The sequence below is a fragment of the Cryptotermes secundus genome, unplaced genomic scaffold (assembly GCF_002891405.2).
Source record: "Cryptotermes secundus unplaced genomic scaffold, Csec_1.0 scaffold215, whole genome shotgun sequence".
Taxonomy (NCBI): domain Eukaryota; kingdom Metazoa; phylum Arthropoda; class Insecta; order Blattodea; family Kalotermitidae; genus Cryptotermes; species Cryptotermes secundus.
The window spans coordinates 245,017-260,391 of NW_019743150.1; the positions used below are offsets into that span (position 1 = coordinate 245,017).

General features: G+C 43.2%; 1 protein-coding gene across 9 annotated transcripts in view; it reads right to left on the reverse strand.

Moving 5' to 3' along the window:
- Positions 1-15,375, reverse strand: part of LOC111873802 — a 291,936-nt gene that overhangs the window by 30,518 nt on the left and 246,043 nt on the right. The window contains exon 1 of one of the 9 annotated variants that reach the window (XM_023868782.2): positions 1,384-1,772. The exons of the other annotated variants lie outside the window; for them this stretch is intronic. The gene's annotated coding sequence lies outside the window, so the exon portion shown is untranslated. Of the gene's footprint in view, positions 1-1,383; positions 1,773-15,375 lie in introns of those variants that run through there. 9 annotated transcript variants of the gene reach the window in all.

A 15,375-nucleotide genomic window follows, 5' to 3' on the forward strand; every position in this document is an offset into this window, starting at 1 on the left:
AGACCAAGGCGTAGGCGGGTGGATTATTAGAACGGATCTGAGAGAGATAGCATGGGGTGGTATGAACTGGATTGATCTGGCTAAGGATAGGGACCAGTGGAGGGACCTTGTGAACACGGTAATGAACTTTCGGGTTCCATAAAATGCTGGGAAATTCTTGAGTAGCTGCAGATTTTTTTTCTCCTTAAGAAGGGTTCAGCTCCATATGTAAGTAAGTAGGTATATCTGACTTAATTAATTAGGAATGAGAAGTAAATAAAACCGAAAGCCCAGAATTTACTTGCTCTCCACTGCCTGTAAGGGGAAATCTATTATCCGAGTGGTTATCCATCGATTCTAACTATCCACTATACTCGAGAAATAAAAGTCGCATTAAGTATTAAGCAGAAAAATAGTCATAATTAAGATTACAACCATTATACAAACAAAGAAAATATTATTGTGGCCACTAAATCTTATCCAGTTCCTAAATAAAAATATCCGGTCTTGAAAACCGAGATCAACGGCCGTGCGGATCCGTTGCGCTAACCACGTGACACCCTCTATCCGAAAAAAAAATTGCACTAACTTCGCCGAAAAGCGGCGGTCGCTCGGTCGGTATAATTCGCTTGCGGACTACAGGCCACGGAGTTTAAATAAAAATATTCTATGCCTAAAATGTCATTAAGGTCAGGTCATTATCAGATAATACTGTAGATACTTAAATCATGGCTTGAAATTTACTATATTACAATGTTTTCAACATGCAGTGGGAACCCAAACCGACATACCGGAAGTACTGAACACAAAATGTTTTACTTCCGTGCGGATGCCTACACGACTTATCTTCAGAGACGTATTAGACAGTGTTAAAATTGTGTTAATTATTAAATTAGAACTATTAGTAGCTTAGCATATATACAGATACGGGTCTCTTACTGATGTTTCGGAAAGACATTTCATTTTACTTCAGGTAAAAAATGGTAAAGCTATCCCTGTAACAGGCCGTGGAGGCCCACAGGATTGTGAGATGTCGAGGCTCCCACATTTTCTAGACAATCGGTTCACAGATGGCGGTGAAGTTGTCAGGCTTACGCGCCGGCCGCTCTTTACTCCACAGGAATATTCCTGGTACTCATTTCTGGTAAAAGCTGAGTCGACCCCAGGGCCATAGTGCGCCTGGAAGGATTATGTAAATTAAAAAATCCAGTTAGCTCATCGGGAACTGAACCCGCGACCTCGCGGCTTGTACTACGCTACCGCGTATCCCTATTTTATCTCAGATATAAATGAAACCTCATAAACTCTGGCGTGACATGCAGAGATACTGAATAGTAAAACACTGGTGCATAATTGCCACTGTCCTACAAGGGGTAAAATCGTCCTTTAAGATACTGTACTCACGTTTTGGTGCTTGCAGTGTTCCCGATATTTTTCATATCACATTTATTCTTGGATATACATGTGAATGTACACTTTCGGTACACAACACAGCATCCATTTATCTACACAGGCGATGTGGATTTCTCTGCAACCACTTAACGCGCGTGTCCTTGTTTTTATCTTCCGAATATTTTCGTATGCATGTTTCGTTTCTTCTGGTATCCGTTCCAGTAGAATATCGAACCAGAAGTTTTCTTCGCCAGTGCACTACACAATAATGGAAGAATATCGAACCTGAAGTTTTCTTCGCTTGCCCACAAAAATGGCAGGAGCAGTTATCGTGACCTGCGCACCACAACACCGTCAACTTCGCACTGAAGTACTCGGCCGGGCGGACCAGTGACTCGTAGAGGCAGTCGGGCAGTTGTTGTAAGTTATTATGTGTAACCAGGTTAGGAGGTTCGACCCACTGTGTGCATGTGCTCTGTGACATCACAGAGAGCCTTGGTTGCAACCTTGCTACATCTGCCACGGCTTCTGTATTATGTGTCTCAAACACTTTCAGGGGCTGTAGAACAGAAACGTTGAAGACTACTCTGGTAGATGGTTAAAAGGTTTCGCAGAAACCAGCTGAGTACATCTTCAGGATAACATGCATTGTGTAGCTACAACATTTTAAGGGGTTATTACCAATGTGTTGAAATAAAGAAGAGAAATTCAAAGTTGTTTGGTAAATATTTACCAACGTTCCTGCCTCCATCTCCAGATTTACGAATATGAAGGCATTAAGAGGCACGCGGTAGCGTAGTTGGTTGATGCTACAGGTCTGAAGGTCGAGGGTTCTGTTCCCGATGTCATCGGATTTTTCAATTGACGTAATCCTTTCAGCCGCAGTATATCCCTGGGATCGACTCAGCCTCTAACAGAAATTAGTACCAGGAATATCCCTGGAGGTAAGGGGCTGGCACGAGTAAGGCTGACAATCTCGCCGCCATCTGTGAGCCAACTGTCTAGCAAATGTGGGAGCCTCGATGTCTCACAGCCCTATGGGTCTCCACGGCCTGTTACAAGGGTAGCTTTACTTATTTATGGAGGCATCTGGTTCTTCAAAGTTACCTTGAAGATGGAGACAGCAGGATCTTCAGAGATATCTTGAAGATAGAGGCGGAAAGTTCCCCTGAAACAGTGGTAACTATTTACCAGACTGCACTACGTCACATATTAGAGGAAGCAACTTCATTTTCACTTCCGTGGGAATCTCAGATCGCAAATAGTAAAGCAGTCACGAAAAAGGCAAGAATCAAATCTGCGTCCATTTAAGAGCTCAGTGTTCGTTGGAGGGGAGTAGTTAGTTTATTTCTACTCTTTAACAAACATTATTTGGAGGCCGCGCCATAGCTCAAGCGGTTAGTCGCTGGCTTCCCACCGCGGCGGCCCGGTTTCGATCCCGGGGTCTGTTCAAGTGGGATTTGTGATGGACAAAGTGGCGCTGGGGCAGGTTTTCTCCGAGTACTTCGGTTTCCCCTGCCAATCTTCATTCCACCAATTGCTTCACAATCACCCTCACCTATCATCTGGGGCTGGTACAATAGGCCAGAAGTGGCCGCAGTGCAAGGGACTTAGTCCCACCCCACTAGCAATAAGAAAAAACATTATTAGGTGACGGCCTGGATGGAGCTCGCCCAGTCAGCGTTCTGATCCGAACTGAAGGAGGAATTCCTTCAGCAGGCTTTGTGTAGTGGTGACGGCGGTGTAGTGAATACGCATGAGCAGGATATATCGTCATGAAGTAGGTCACGATACCAATCTGTCAGCCGTATTGCTTATGTAACGACATGACGAGAAAATGCCTGCTAAATCTATACAGAGAAGCGCGCAGAAGGAAGCGGTCGTGAGCTATTTTATTGTACTAAGGTAAAGCGGTAAGATAATCTCTTTCCATTAAACTATTATATATCCTAAACACACAATTACGAGGGTCATGAATTCGAAAGAGCAGAATATGAAGGCATCAAGGGTCACACGGTAGAGTAGTTGGTTGACGCTACAATTCGGAAGGTCGCGGGTTCGGTTCCCGAGGAGCTCACTTAATTTTTCAATTGACATAATCCTTCCAAACGTATTATGGCCATGGGGTCGACTCACATTCTTAGAAATGAATACCAGAAATCTTCCTGGTGGTAAAGAGGGGCCGAAGCGTAAAGCTGACAAACTCACCGCCACCTATGAGCTGATTGTCTAGAAAATGTGGGAGCCTGGGCCTCCACGGCCTATTACAGGGACAGCTTTACCCGCTTTTAACTGAGATAAAGTGAAATGCATTTCCGAAACGTCATTAGGAACAAAAGATTAAGGAAAAATATGTAAAGGAGGGAAAGTAGTAAGTGTAGTAGCAGAACCTGAGAAGTGGAATTATTCAGATGAATGGGGAGATTAAAGGGAGGGGGAGAAGAAACAGATGGACAAGAGAAAATGAAAAAGGAGGAAAAAATAATAAGATTGAAGAGAGAGAGAGATTCAGAGAACAAGAAGGAGAAAGAAGGGGAAGGCGACGGAGTAAGAGGAAGAAGATAAGAAAGTAACATCGATGTGAAAAGTTTAAGCACCGAGCCATGAAAACATATGAGGCAGTGGAGAAAAGCTCCACGTATTCATAACTAGGGATGATCTATCAGTTTCGCGGTCCGGTTTCTTCATACCCTGAATAAGTGGCGCCGGTAGACGATGGTATCGCTGCATTTGGCTGGGGAGACAGAGATAAATCATGGTACAATGCTGAGATTCGAACCACAGACATGTATACGATAACCACTGAAAAACGGCTTTAAGTACTGCTATTAGATAAATTTATAGGAGGATCTCGTAGACGAAGCACGGGGTTCGTGGAACACGGTTTGAGATTTACGTAATTAATTGTGAACTGAGAAGTGTTTTGATGAGCCGTTTGTGGAACCCTTTTTTGGAAATAACAGATTGACTATAACGGTTCCTTATCCTGCGCCGTACGGTTCTGGTTATGCCGTTCTTTCCCATTGCTTAAAGGTGCCTTGTGATGTCCCAGTCTTTGATCGGTCAAGCCGAATTTCAACACGTGTGAACTGTTAACACGTCAGCGTGACCCGTTGGACCACACGTGCAAACTGTAACACGACAAGAGGTCGCTGGATTAGCCAGTGCCTGCAGCATCTGACAAGGTGCTTGAGTTTCAGGAGGCTGGACAAGTGTGTGCTAAAGTTACGTTTGTCCATGCGTTTAGTTAAGCACCATGCGATGTAGACGTGCAGGGAATGAAGGCATTCTTAATATCGGCACTCGATGGAAGTGGCCTCGGTCACTTTATACCGGGNGGGGGGGGGGGGGTAGAAGCCCTGGTACCCTTTCGATACGAAGCCGGGTGGAACCCAGAGCCGGTCTGGACACTGTGTAATATATAAATTTGATTTGCCTACGCCGGGACTCAAACTCCAGCCTGTATTTCTATGCTATGAGTAGTTCGGGCTGTGTAACATCGAATGATGATAATCAAGAATGAATAGAAAAAGATATGCAAGGAGGTGGTCATAGCCTCATTTCAAGTACTAACCTAATATTTTTTCTTGAGAAACTGAGGAAGACCACAGTAATGATAGTTGGTAGCCCAGCCGAGACGCGAACCGTGCCCCTCCCTAATACACGTGACTTTCATACAGAAAATAACTTACATTATGAAGTAAGCCGCGCCATAGCTCAAGCGGTTAGTCACTGGCTTCCCATTGCGGCGACCCGGGTTCGATCCCGGATCTGGTCAAGTGGGATTTGTGGTGTACAAAGTGGCGCTGGGGCAGGTTTTTCCGAGTACTTTGGTTTCCCCTGCCAATCTTCATTGCACCAACTGCTCCACAATCACCCTCACCTATCATGTGGAGCTGGTACAATAGGTCAGAAGTGTCCGCAGTACAAGGGACTTAGTCCCACCCCACTAGCAATAAAAAAAATGGATTATGAAGCTCATAACTATTCTATGTATTTAAGGAACGATTACGTAAGGGCCACGAACAGAGGGATCCGACTCTTTGCAGGATTTTACTTGCGTCTGTTGCTGTAAAGTTCCACTCGGAATGTGGACGTGTAGATGGAATGATAATATTGAAATTGATTTTATGGAAGTAGAGCTTGGACTGCATTCATCTGGTTGACGGGAGTCTGAATGCTCCCAGAGCCACGAGAGACTAAAATAGGGTCATGAGCCCTGTGGAACTCGGAACTAAGAATCAATGTGCTGGCGAGGACCAGCAACAATTTAGTAGTCAGTCAATCATCTGGCTCAGGATGTCCAGAGGCGGGATGTTCTCAAGACGGTAGTCTTCATCATCATCATTGGCGAAACAGCCATTTTGGGTCATAATCTTCCTTAAAAGAACTTGGATAGCATAGTCGGTATAGTGACTAGCTACGGGCTGGACGGCCTAGGAGTCGGAGTTCGAGTCCCGGTAGGAGTAAGAATTTTCTTTTCTCATGTCGTCCACTCTGATTCTGGGGCCCGCTCAACCTCATAGCCCCTGGGTTAAAACGGCGTGGGCGTGAAGCTGACGACTCACCTCTAGCTAGTACCGAGGTCAAGAAAATACGGATCTATACATCCACTCCCCCATACGCCTTAATGGCGTAGTGCTTAATTAGTTAAGCAGAGAGACAATTTTACTTTTTTACCTTCCTTATAAGATTCTGCCAGTTTTGTCTTGAATTAGACCATCAGGTTTTCACGTCTTTGGCTTTCACAGTAACTTGTTTACATAGCAAGATCGTCAGCCTTGCGTCCAACTCCCTCAACCTGGAGAGCCAGGTGACAGGGTGGCCCAGTTGTGGACCCCGGCACTGGGTTCCCTTTTCGTCGCCTTCTGCGACTCGCAGGGCTACGGTGGAGGTATTGTAACAGGCCTCCAAGGTCCATATTCAGGACCCATAAGAAGAGAAGAACTTCTACCTCAGCAACTGCTAGCTTCTCAAGGAGGACTCAAAGGATTTAGACACTGGATCCTGTTAGATGTAGGATTTAGGATGTGGTCTAAATATTACTGTGACTTGAAATTAGCTGGCTGAGCGATAATAAATTGATTTGTATCCAATCATCCAGTAACACTGCTATATTCTCGCATCGACAATGCGTCACGAAACACTGGTCCGCCACGTCATGCATACAAACAGGGTTATTACAGATCTACAACTGAGGTACCGTTCGCTGTGGGTTGTGGCCCCCAACACTGAAATGGTCACTAATTCTACTGTGTTGCTTATTGACCTATATCGAAACGTCTTACTGATGGGTTGCATTCAACTACAGTTTATGACAGTTAAAACTTATCAAAGTATTATTATCATTACTGTTCAAACAAATAACCTTAATTGTAGGATTTAATTTCTCACTGCGGTGTTTATGAAGATATCTATCTTCTGGGATATAACACCGTTGAAAGCCAACTGACGTTTCGGAGGAACGTGTCGCCACCATCTTCGCCTCCGATATGTCCGTTGACTTTAAACGGACTACGCGGTGTTATATTCCAGGAGACAGAATTCACCATAACCTCAACGGATGGAGATTTCTTATTTGTTTGTTTTTGTCCTTGTGTTTTCATTATCATCTTCTTCTGTACATGCTGGCTTTGTAACTGGGCCCCGCCTCTTCAGTTCAGCACGTATATAAAGAAGTAACTGAATTTAATTATTATTATTATTATTATTATTATTATCGTTACTGTCACCTCATTCTCTTCCTTATTATTTTCCTCCTCCGTATTCTTCTTTCCATCACCATTTCCTTCTAGTCGCCGTTTCTTCTAACAGAATTAAAGTTGTCCCCGTGCTCGCGCCATGAATACGCGGGGGGACGGTATAGTCTCCGGATATAGGGACCAGCTCTTATCGGTTGGGCCCAACTGAGTAGCTTCCACCTGAAGACGGAGACAGAATTCAGTAACCGAAACGCTGTGTGTTTTAAATAAAGCAAGACGATGGATTATGTCCAGAAACACAATAATTGTCAGTATTCTGACATGTAGACCCGTTGCTGGGCAACGACTAGGTAAATATATTCCCACGAAAACGAATACGCTGGCAACAATCAGATAACGTCCGTTTCTATGGAACAGCGCTGTAAGTGCAACAGTAGACGAAGAGGTGTTTACTATATGGTTGGCATATATCCAATGCTGTAGGCGGGGTCGAATACCTCCACCGCGACCCTGCGAGTCGTAGGAGGCGACGAAAAGGGAACTCTCGTATCTGAGACAGCAAAATATGGTCGCGAGTCACAAGGGACTCGGACCTGAGAAAGCCTGCGCTGGCAAGACCAGCAGCATATATATAAGACAGACCCATCCTCTCGTCAGAGAGGCCGCCCAACAAAAACAAGGCCGTAACTGTCAAACAGTAATAAATATTTGGTCATGAGCCCCAGATGAGGCTCGACACCAAGACTTACTGACTGACTGACCGACCGTCAGTCTCAATGTAACTTTGACTTGATAAAATCAGAGAGAGAGAGAGAGAGAACGAGAATGGAGTGGGTACTCTGAAGTCAAGGAAGAAGGGTTCGACTGAATATTGATTGTGATTACGAGTGATTGTAAAAGAAGCTGTCAATAATCCAATCACCCAGTCTAAATCCTGTTATTATTAGTCACGGAACCATGAACACGTGACAGTGTGAATGTTAGGATGTTGTACATGACACTTCTCAGAGTCTAATATTGACACTGCACAGTCAGTCTGTCCCAGGGAACCAGGACACGTCAGTTTACCCAGCGTGTGTCTGTTTCAGCGTTACACTTGCTAACAAAACAAACTTCTCGCTGCAGCTGAAGCCTACATTGACAATAACAAACAAATCGAAAATTCCACTCGCACCGAAACACTAACCAATTGTATGACAAGGTTCAAAGAGGACGTAACTCAGTATTTAGCCTACATTCATTATTACAGCGTGTCTAAAACATCACTGAGGTATGCCATGCCTTCAGTGGTGGCAACCCTGCGGAACAAAAGTCCTGTACGTTCAAAGAAATTTCTGGTATGGCGATTCTGGTTCCTTTGGTATTGTCACGTGATAGAGTAGCTATAGATTGGGTTTGGATTGGTAATTGCATTTACTGGACTCTTTGATACAGTGCGTGACTACAATTTACATTTCATTGTTACACACGCATTTATGTCTATATTCACGTCTTCATTAGTCGTTGCTTGGTAGAGGTTTCCAACAGCGGGCTTTCCTCTTCCTGCGTGTTCCCGAACTGGTCCCGACCTCAGCTACAGTACATGAACGGCGAGAAACCAGCTCCATTGCCAATACATCCACCACGGGTCTCACATAAAGCCAATCAGGTATTGAACCCAAGGATCCAAAGCGAGAAGCCAGAGCCTAGCAGCCCGAGGTATGTCACACACACAAGCAGTAAGGCGGCAAGTAGGTGCCCCTAATAAAAACCACACACATAACACAAAAAAAATCACAGGGAAAGTGGTCTCACGTCCCCTTACTTAGCACGGATAATGAGCAAATTATACGAGAACCGTTAGCTGTTCTAAATGACAACAGATATGTTAAGCAACCTGAGGCTGCGGGTCACACATGGGCCGCTGGATTTCATGATATGACCAGCGGGTAATTTTAGAAAATGACGAGTGGGTGCTGTAGGTCTATTCCTTTCAAAGTAAGCGCACTGTCATGTGTTAGCGGATAGATAAGGTTTTTGGATTGATAATTGGGTTTACTGAGCACCTATAACCGGTAAATGAAAGCAACTGTAACAATCTCACTCATTTATATTCTATAGATCACTACGACTCTGATATGCATAAAGTATTCTGTTTATTCATGAGTCTTTACAGGTAGCGGCTACTAACAATGCAACTCAAGACTTCTAACCGCCTACTCCAACCTCCCACTCCCGACTGACTCTCGGGTAATTGATAGACTGACTGACTAACTGTTAAATTTCGGCTGGTCCTCGCCAGCATAGTGATTCTTGGTTCCGAGTCCGACGGCACTCATGATACTTCAATAGAGCAGACAGTCACTAGACGTTTCCTGGTAACGGTTCCAACAATGGCTATTTCTCTACCTCCGGGCTCAAGTCCTATCTTCACAGACTCAGGTACAGATTTGACTTGGAAGCCCGAATTGCCTTCAGTGTAACTACTCGTCATGGACCACGTAGAAACACCCCGATTCCAACAATACCTCTATTACGAGTCTATTCTTTGCTGCGAGAACTTGTTTACCGAGTCGTTGCCTAGAACCGTCTCTGATATATTCGCCTATCTCGCGATCATCGCATAGTAACGGCTCTACACGCTACAATGCGTTATATTTTAATACTGTTACAGGGAAATTTTGATTTTAATACGTTATGTTGCGTCAGACGCGGCTGAAGTTTAACAGAATGGATAGACCCTCAGTCTACACGGAATTCTCAAGTAATAATTCAGAACATGAATACCATGTTGCCTCTTTCCAAGTTATCTGAGAATTCATAAAATAATTCTAGTTCATTTCTCTCAAGCAGAATTTGACACGACACACAATGTAACCTGCTTAATGAATTAATTACAATGTTGTAACAATTAAACTTCCTCTGTAACAGTGGGAACAACTTCCGGACCTTCCTCTGTTCTCCTTACACACATAACTAACACGGGGGGGGGATAAGAACAGTCTGACATAAGCTTCGTGCAGATTGTGCTCTTAGCAGAATATCATTAAACATTTGAAATCAAGGATTAATAATGTTAGTAACGTTGTAGCTCACACAGACAAATGCTACGACAACACACGTAACCAACTTATCATCCATGAATTACACACAGCTGCAAAAAAATTAGAACACGAGAAAGAAGAACACAACATACTTTTCTTCTTCTTCTTCTTCTTCTTCTTCTTTTGGCTCATAAAGAGCAATTTGGCTCTTTGGTCTAACTCCATGAAACTCTCGGTTTCATTTCGGTTTACTACATCTTAGGCTTTCTATAGGGTTCCTTTGGTAGGCGATCAGCTCGTCGCAAGGCACATATTACATCACTTCATATAATTTTAAATTATTTTTATGTAAAATTATTTTGACTGGAACTAATTTCGCTTGAATAATAAACTGTTCGGACATACAATATGGCAACGTGATTTTCATTTCAATTTAATAGTAGCCCTTACTTCACATTATGGGTAGGCAGTAGCGTAACTGGTTGAGGCACTATGCTACAAGCCGAAAGATCGCGGGTTCGATTCGCGATCAAATCACTGGATTTCTTCAATTGACCTACTCTTTCCAGCCGCACTATGGCCCTGTGGTTGACTCAACCTGTAACAGAAATGAGTACCAGGAATCTTCCTGGGGTAAAGAGCGGCCGGCGCGTAAGGCTCACAACCTCACCGCCATCTCTGAACCGATTGACTATAAAATGTGGGAGCCTCGCCGTCTCACAACCCTATGGGCCTCCACGGCCTGTTACAGGGATACCTTTACATTTTACCCTATTCTATATGAAAATAATACAAATATTGAATACGTATTCAGATACAAGATTGGAAAGCTTCAACCTGTACCGTGCTTCCATGCGTTTCTTTAATATGACGGGCTGAATACGCCCACTTGTTTTGAAAGTTTCCGATGAAAATGTTAGGAAAATATTATATGCGTCTTTCGTTATTATATATATATATATGTTATTATGGGATTTCGGGAGTGGCCCTGGGGTCGCTCCCATCTCAATATGTTCGCCATTCCGCCATATTGTAATTATCGGCTGTACTTAACTTATTCCTGCGATATTCGACTGAAATCGAACAAGCATCCGTTGTGATACAGTGACAAATTCGAATTTAGTCGATATCGAGAAATAATCGCCTCGTTTTCGCTGCGTCAATCGACCTCATTCACTCAGCCATGAAAATTAATTTTGATTGCGTTATTTCGTTACTTTAAAGTGCAATATTTTAGCAAATCTGCAGGGAAACACCAGGCACCGGAAGGGTGAATTAAAGGGAAGGAACGTGGGGTGACTTCTAATGTCATAATATTCATAATATTTTTTTATTGCTAGTAGGGTGGGACTAAGTCCCTTGTACTGCGGCCACTTCTGGCCTATTGTACCAGCCCCAGATGTTAGGTGAGGGTGATTGTGGAGCAATTGGTGGAATGAAGATTGGCAGGGGAAACCGAAGTACTTGGAAAAAACCTGCCCCAGCGCCACTTTGTCCACCACAAATCCCACTTGACCAGACCTGGGATCGAACCCGGGCCGCAGCGGTGGGAAGCCAGCGACTAACCGCTTGAGCTATGGCGCGGCCCTATATTCGTAATAAGTATAAAATGAATACTTATTTTTAGAATTACCGCCGTCTAAGACGTGACGACTTCTAGCCGGGCGCATAGGCACAAACATTTCACAGACACTTAATGCCATCATTTTCAAAATATGCTTATTCTACCCTGATGATGGAGCCAAGATATGACAGTATGTATAGTGACTAGGCGACTCTGAAATCCATCTATCCAGCGGGTGTAAAGGGAACTTCAATCTAGCGCTAGATTAAAAAATACGTGGTTATAGCTCAGTGTCCCCATAAGTCTTCACGTCGTGGTGAGTAAATTAAGTACACAAACAATTTTAGCTTTGACTTTTCTTACCCTGAAGATGAAGGCAGCAGGTTTCTCCGAAACACTATTACCTAAATACTCGCAACATAACGCCCCAGAATTCTGTAATCGTATTATGTACGGCCTTGATAATCAAATATCATGTAAATAATTACGTAAGAAATGATTAAGTATTAATTGTTAACCCTGCTACACGGAGTCACGATGGCTCAGTCGGTATGGCGACGGACGACGGCCTTGACAGCCTGGATTCGATTTTCGACGGGGTAAGGTTTTTCTCTTCTCCACAGCGTCCAGTCCGTCTCTGGGACCCACCCAGCCTCCCGTTCAATAAGTACCAGTGGCCCTTTCCCCAAGGATAAAGCAGACGTGGCGTGATGCTGATCATTCAACCTCCACCTAGTGCCGAAGACAAGAATGTTGGAGCTCTACCACCAATCCTCATACATCTATATGATAGAGTGCTTAATTAATTAAGCACAACGACAATTTTATACCCTTTTCTACCCTGCTAATTATGCAGTTTTCACTGCACGCTGAATCGATGTTCAGGAGGCCTCTAGCGGCCGCATAGAGAACGACATTACTGGAACCAATTGCTGACAGTTCAATTACCTTCCACACGATGGCAGCACAACCAAATCCTGACTTCACGCTTATAACCAGGGCCCGGATTTTGATGACATATCATCTTTTTTTCCTTGTATCCTATGCGATGCTCTTAAATATATAAATCTCGGATATGAGCTGCTGATTACAGAAATGTAAATTTTATAGGTAATTTTTTGACATTTTTAGGTTTAAGGTCATTTTTTTTCATTTTGGGGGTAATTTTTTGGACTTTTTGTCATTTTTGGCCATTTTAGGGATTTTTCCTCCATACGTTTTCTAAAATGTGAATAACATGGAAGCGAAGTGTTCTTTCTCTTCCTCCTTTAGGTCATTTTTCTGGAATTTTTCGGTCATTTTTTAAATATATTCAGGTCATGAAAATCCGGGCCCTGCATATTACATTTTTGGGTCATATTTTAGGTAATTTTTTCTGGATTTATTCGGTCATTTTATAGGTTATTTTTTAAAGATTTTCAGGTCATCAAAATCCGGACCATGCTTATAACAAACTTCATAATTTTCTTCATCAGTATAAACTGCATTTGGCAAACATTTTAGGTCGTTTCCCTTCTCATTATGCATTTTCTGACACAAAATGGCTACATAGTAATGAATGAAGTATAGTCAGCCAACTTGAACAAATTACTGGTATTTCAATTACCTTCCAAGAGATGGCAGTGCATCCAAATCCATGCTTTATAATAAACTTCATAATTCTCTTACGCGGTATAAACTGTGTTTGACAAACGCGTTCGGGTGACATGCTTCCCATTATGTATTTAAGTGTCATAAAATGAATGCGCAAAGTGGAGTCATATTTTTTTTTTCAAATTTACCAACATTTTTTAAATTCTTTATCATATTTTTGGTTTTCGATATAATAGGATTTCACAGTTCCTTTTGCCATTAATTGCACAACAACAATCTCATTTGATGATAAACAGAAGACATAATATAGCTGAAAAAGCGTCGTTAAATAAACTAACAAATAAATGTTTTCTGTTTGACGTTCTCCCTTAGCTGAGTAAAAGGTAAAGTTGTCCCTGTGCTTAACTACGAAATTACGCACTACGCCATGAAGGCATATGGGGAGTGGATGTATAGATTCACATTTTCTTGACCTCGGCACTAGTTGGAGGTGAGTGGTCAGCTTCACGCCCCGGCCTCTTTGTCCACGGTACCCATTGGTTAGGAGGTTGGGTGAAACGCAGAGCCGGTCTGTATGATGTGGAGAAGGGAACATTCTTGACCCTACCGGGACTCGAACTCCGAACCCTCGGTCGCCCAGTCCGTAGCCAGTCGCTATACTGACTACGCTGTCCCGGCTCTGATAATGAGGTGAAATAAGTTCTGGGACGTAACGCCATGTAATCTAGTAGTTTACAAATTTCGGAGGAACTTATTGCCTCCATCTTCAGGATCGAAGAGTAAGTCAAGAGATTCTCAATATCTTAATTAAATATATTTGCCTTATAAAAGGACGCTCGAATTCCTATTTCGTATTCGAGATGTCTCAATTTCATATCTCATTGGCTCTGCTAGNTTTTTTTTTTTTTGGCTGTTCAATTGGCTTACTTTTCGACCCTGAAGACAGAGGTAATATGTTCTTCCTAAGCATCGGTACACGTGTGTCAGATTTCATACAGGCACCTCCGCTTGTGTACGGGGAAGTATTTTCAGAACTTGACAACCGTATGGAACTTGTGCCACATTGGCTCTGAGTCCACTTGTGCCCTGCGCAGTGGACTGACTGCACGTGTGTGGGCCGGTCGTGACGTATGGATCTGCCCAACGGGACCCAACACTGACGAAAGTCGCAACGTCTTTAACCAAGAAGAGGTGACCTGGAGTGGCGTTAACGCAAAGTTAAAATCCCTGCGTTTAATTAGGCACCAAGCCATGAAAACGTATGGGAAGCGGAGGTATAGCTCCAAGCATTCTTCACAATCTTCACGTCCCGGTCGCTTTAACACACTAAAATCAAAAAATTACTTAGGATCATATACCAGGAAATTTGCTGGACTACAAGCCACAGACAAGACAACGACAACAATTCTTAGAGAACTGAAGCATAAAACTATCCCTGTAACAGGCCGTGGAGGCCCATAGGGTTGTGAGACGTCGAGGCTCCCACATTTTCTAGGCAATCGACTCATAGATGGCGGTAAGTTTGTCAGCCTTATGCGTCGGTCGCCCTTCACCCGCAGGAAGATTCCTGGTACTCATTTCTGTTAGAGACAGAGTTGATCCCAGGGCCATAGTGCGGCTGGAAGGAGAAGGTCAATTTAAAAATCCAGTAACCTCATCGGGAATCGAACCCGTGACCTCAACCAAATACGTTACCGCGTGAATCATTTTTCTCAAGACGCAGACCAATAGTGGGATTTTGTGAGTATAGTAATGTATCTCCGGGTTCCCTAGAAGAAAAGGAGGACTACTAGCTCTTTCGTGACCAACCACAAAACTTACGCTCATTTAGCACCTTAAACACCCCACGACACGTTGCTAATGTAATACAAAATCAACTTATGACAGTAATAAATCTCATGCCTACAAAATATTTATGTATATATAGAAGAATCATGACATGAAGATAGGAAACAGATGTTTTGAAAATGTGGCACAGTTCAGATATTTGGGAACAACGATAACAGATCGAAACCTGATTCAAGAGGAAATTAAGAGGAGATTGAACTCGGGTAATGTTTGCTACCATTCAGTCCAGAACCTTTTGTCTTCTCGTCTGTTGTCCAAAATCATAAAATAAAAA